At 41.1% G+C, this 5000-nt stretch overlaps 1 protein-coding gene across 10 annotated transcripts in view; it reads right to left on the bottom strand.

Annotated features, from left to right (window-relative positions):
- LOC135094481 (uncharacterized) overlaps window positions 1–5000 on the bottom strand; it is a 406203-nt gene that overhangs the window by 167620 nt on the left and 233583 nt on the right. The gene's annotated exons all lie outside the window — the stretch shown is intronic.

A 5000-nucleotide genomic window follows, 5' to 3' on the forward strand; every position in this document is an offset into this window, starting at 1 on the left:
AGAAAGGAAAGCAAAAATAAAAGGAAGAATAAAAAGAAAATAGAAAACTTAAAAGAAATTCTTGTTATTTAGAATTTACGAGAGAGAGAGAGAGAGAGAGAGAGAGAGAGAGAGAGAGAGAGAGAGAGAGAGAGAGAGAGAGAGAGAGAGAGAGAGAGAGAGAGAGAGAGAGAGAGAGAGAGAGAGAAACTTCCGGGTTGACAACTGTTCTATGTATTTTCCTCCTCCTCCTCCTCCTCCTCCTCCTCCTCCTCCTCCTCCTCTTCCTCCTCTTCCGTAAAAAGTTGAGAGAGAGTAAGAGGGAACATCAAGAGCAATTTTAGATTTTTTTTTGAGAGAGAGAAGTTGAAGAGAGGGATTGAGAGATGGAGAGGGAGGAAGGGGAGAGAAAAATGGGAGGGAGGGATGGCGAGGGGAGAGGGATGGAGAGGGATTGTAAAAGGGAGAGGGAAATGAAAGGAAGAGAAGAAGGGAGAGATAGGTGAAGAAAATAGGAATAGAGGAAAGGAGAGAATAAGAGCGAGAAAAGGAAGAGGAAAGAGAGAGGAAGGGAGAAGATAATGAAAGGGAAAGAAGAAACAATAAAAGAGGGAGAAGGGAGAGGAAGGGAAGAGAGACGTGGAGACGAAAGGAAGGAAGAAAAGGCGAGGAAAGGTGAAGAAAGGAAGAGAGGGATGGAGGAACGGAAATAAAGGAGGAATGAGGAGGAAAAGAAGGATGAAATGAAGGAAAGAGAGATAAAGCAATGGAAGGAAGGAATGATGAATAAAGACGGAGGAGGCAAGAATAGGAATAAAAAGAAAAGAAGGAAAGAGAAGGATTGAGAAAAGGAGATAAAGAAGGTGAGGAGGAAGAAAGGAAGGGAAGAGAAGAGAGGGCAAGGAGGGAATAATGGTGAAAAATTGTCGTTTTTGTCTATAGGCTTTTGTGTGTAGGCCTATTAAAACACACACACACACACACACACACACACACACACACACACACACACACACACACACACACACACACACACAGAAATTCCCATAAAAAGTTTAGCAAATATTCTCAGTTTGAACCCTACTCTCTCTCTCTCTCTCTCTCTCTCTCTCTCTCTCTCTCTCTCTCTCTCTCTCTCTCTCTCTCTCTCTCTCTCTCTCACCGGTTTCAGTGTCCTTCCGTCTTGCCCAATTTTGTAATTATCTTCCTCTTCCTCCCTCCTGTTCTTCTTCTTCTTTCTCCTCTTCTTCTTCCTCCTATTCCTCTTTTCCTCTCCCTATTTTTCCTCCTCAGCTTTCCTCTGTAATTTCTCTCAAGACTTTTATCCTCACTGAGAACAAATTCCTCCTCCTCCTCTTCTTTTTTCTCTTCTTTTTATTCTTCTTTCTCCTCCTCCTCCTCCTCCTCCTCTAATAAGACCAATAAGAAATATCTTCTCTTCTTCGTTTTCTTCTTTCTTTTCCTCGTCTGTTTCTCCTCCTCCTCCTCCTCCTCCTCCTTCGTCTACTTCTTTTCTTTTTTACTTTATCATTCTTTTTTTCTTCTTCTTCATTTATCTCCTCCTCCTCCTCCTCCTCCTCGAATATGAAGCATCTACGTTTCCTCTTCCTGCTTATCCTCTTTCTTCCTCGTCGTCCTCCTCCTCCTCCTCCTCCTCCTCCTCCTCCTCCACTAAGCATCGTGTAATTAGAGAAATATTTCCACAAAAATTCAAGAACTACACGAAAATTAAAAACTCGATAAAAAAAAATAAAAAAATAAAATAAATTATATCAAAGAAATTAAACGAAAAAAGTAAAAAAAAAAAATGAAAGCTGTAATGAAAAGGTAAACAGAGAGAGAGAGAGAGAGAGAGAGAGAGAGAGAGAGAGAGAGAGAGAGAGAGAGAGAGAGAGAGAGAGAGAGAGAGAGAGAGAGAGAGAGAGAGAGAGAGAGAGAGAGAGAGAGAGAGATTTTCTTTCTTTCCTCATGCTTAAAACATCAATTATCTCTTACTTTTCTTTCTTTTCTTCATTTATTCCTTTTTTCCCTCTATTTTCCGTTACCTTTCCCAAAACATCACTTATTTGTATTTCCTTTCTTTCCTTTACTTATTCATTTTTTTGTTTTCCTTCCTTTCCTTTTTATAAGTATTTTTTTAATCTATAGAAAAACACAATTTTCTTTTACCACTTATCTAACTTTTTTTTCTCAATTCCCAAAATCTAACTCTGTATTTTTCTCCATTTTTTTTATCTCTCTCCTTTCACCTCTATTTGTTATCTCCCATTCCTTTCCCTTTCTCCCCCACAAAAAAAAAAACTTTTCTCTCTCTGTTCTTTATGTCTTCGAAAACTATCAATGCATCTCTATCTCTTTTCCATCTCTATTTTGTTTCATCTTCTCTGAAACTTTTTTCTCCATTTTTCACCTCTATTTCATCTCTCTCTCATTTCCCTATTAAATTAACTCTATTATCTCCATTTTCTTTATCTCGTCCTGAACTACCGTCCTATTTTTCCATATATTGTCAAAATCCACTTCTATATTTTCAATCTATATTTGCATTTTCATCTTTCACCTTTAATTTTCACTTACATTCTCTTCTCTCTGCAAAAACTCCCTCTCTATTTTCCACCTCAATCTTTTCACCAACTTTCACCTTTATCTTCAATCTCCCCACAAACAAGCCAAATTTTTCCCTTACCCCTTTAACTCCCAACCAATATCACCATTACCTTAACAATCCCCCCTTTGCACACCATTCCTCTCGTCCCTTAGCCCCTAAACCCCTTACATTGCCCTTAATCCCTTGAATCTCTCCTGAATCCCTTTGGTTACTCATAAGGAAGATTCGATCCCTTTCAAAGTCAGGTTGGATTCCCTTTACAGAGGATTAGGGCCACACCTGTGTTTACATATAATTTCTCTGATATAATACTGCTGGTTTGACTGACTAATGAAGGCTGGGAGATGGAGGAGGAATGGGGGAGGAAGGGAGAGAGAGAAGGGGTGGGGAAGGGGAAGGAGAGAAGAGAGAAAGAGAAAAAAAGAATGATATGGAGATTATTAAGAGATGAGAGGGAGAGGGAAGGAAAAGAGGGAGAGGAAAGGGAGAGGAAGGGGAAGACAAGGATACAGGAAAGAGGAAGGAAAAAGAAAGGAAAGGAGAGGATAGGCAGAAGGAAGAGGAAAGAGGAAGGGAAGAGAAAGGAAGGGAGAGGAGAGAATAAGGAGAAGGCAAATGAAGAAGGAAGAGAGAAAAAAGAAAGGAGGAAGAAAAGAGAAAAAGGAAGAATGAAAGGTAGAGGAAGTAAAAGGAAAAAGGAAATAGGAGGAAGAGAAAGAAGAGATAAAGGAAGAACAGGAAGGAGGAAGGTAAGAAGGAAGGAAGGAAGGAAGGAAGGAAGGAAGGAAGGAAGGAAGGGAGGGAGGGAGGGAGGGAGGGAGGGAGGGAGGGAGGAAGGAAGGAAGGAAGGAAGGAAGGAAAGAAGGAAGGAAAGAAGGAAAAAAGGAAAAGAAGGAAAATAACAGCGTATGTATGTGTGTGTGTGTGTGTGTGTGTGTGTGTGTGTGTGTGTGTGTGTGTGTGTGTGTGTGTGTGTGTGTGTGTGTGTGTGTGTGTGTGTGTGTGTGTGTGTGTGTGTGTGTGTAAAGAAGCAAGTTAGTAATGATGAAAATTTCTCCCAAAAATTTACAAGCGAATTATCAAAGCTGAGAGAGAGAGAGAGAGAGAGAGAGAGAGAGAGAGAGAGAGAGAGAGAGAGAGAGAGAGAGAGAGAGAGAGAGAGAGAGAGAGAGAGAGAGAGAGAGAGAGAGAGAGAGAGAGAGAGAATAAGCTGGGAGTGCTGAAAAGGGAGTGAGGAAGTGAGGGAGGAAAGGAGAGAGGGAGGAAAAGTGAGAGGGAGAGTGAGAGAGAGGAAAGCGTTGGTGGAAGATATTGAGCGTGAGAGAGAGAGAGAGAGAGAGAGAGAGAGAGAGAGAGAGAGAGAGAGAGAGAGAGAGAGAGAGAGAGAGAGAGAGAGAGAGAAGCATAAATAGATAAATGGAGGAAGAGAGAGAATGAATAATAAAGGCAAGAGCAAAAGGGAAAAACAAGAAAAAGATAAATAAAATAGAATAGATAAGAAAAATAAACCAAAAAAAATAGACAAAAAAAAGAAAAAAATCAAGAATAAAGAGAAAATTAAATAAAGAAAGAAACAAAAGAGAGAGAGAGAGAGAGAGAGAGAGAGAGAGAGAGAGAGAGAGAGAGAGAGAGAGAGAGAGAGAGAGAGAGAGAGAGAGAGAGAGAGAGAGAGAGAGAGAGGAGAAAGACAGCCAAGATTTTATGGAGAAGGAATAGTGGAAGAAAGAAGGGAAGGAGAGGAGGAGGTAGAAGGAGGAGTGAAGGAGGAGGGAGAGGGGAGGAGGGAAGAATGTGAGGATAGCTTGAGAGGAGGAAAGTTGGAAAAGGAGGAGGAGGAGGAGGAGGAGGAGGAGGAGGAGGAGGAGGAGGAGGAGGAGGAGGAGGAGAAGGAGGAGGAGGAGGAGGAGGAAGAGAAGGAAAGAGAGAATTGCTATGAGGTGTTGAGAGAGGAGGAAGAGGAAAAGGAAGAGGAAGAGGAGGAGGAAGAAGACAGGTGTAAAATGTGAAAGAGGAAGAGCAAGGAGAAAAAGGAGAAAATAAGAAAAGTGAAGAGAAGGAAGAAAAGAAGGAGAAAAAGAAAACAGGAGGGAAAATAGGAAGGAAGAGGAGAGGAAAGAGGAAAGGGAAAAGTAAGAAAGAGAGGAATTAAATAAAAAAAGACAAAAAGGAAAAAAAAAAGAAAGTAAAAAGGAAGAGGAAAAAGAGGGAAAAAGGAAACGAGGAAGAAGAAAAAAAGTGGAAAGAGAGGAAAAAAAGATTCGAGACATACGCAGAGAGAGAGAGAGAGAGAGAGAGAGAGAGAGAGAGAGAGAGAGAGAGAGAGAGAGAGAGAGAGAGAGAGAGAGAGAGAGAGAGAGAGAGAGAGAGAGAGAGAGAGAGAGAGAGAGAGAGACACGGGGGGGAGGGAATGGGG

The sequence above is a fragment of the Scylla paramamosain genome, chromosome 45 (assembly GCF_035594125.1).
Source record: "Scylla paramamosain isolate STU-SP2022 chromosome 45, ASM3559412v1, whole genome shotgun sequence".
Lineage (NCBI taxonomy): Eukaryota > Metazoa > Arthropoda > Malacostraca > Decapoda > Portunidae > Scylla > Scylla paramamosain.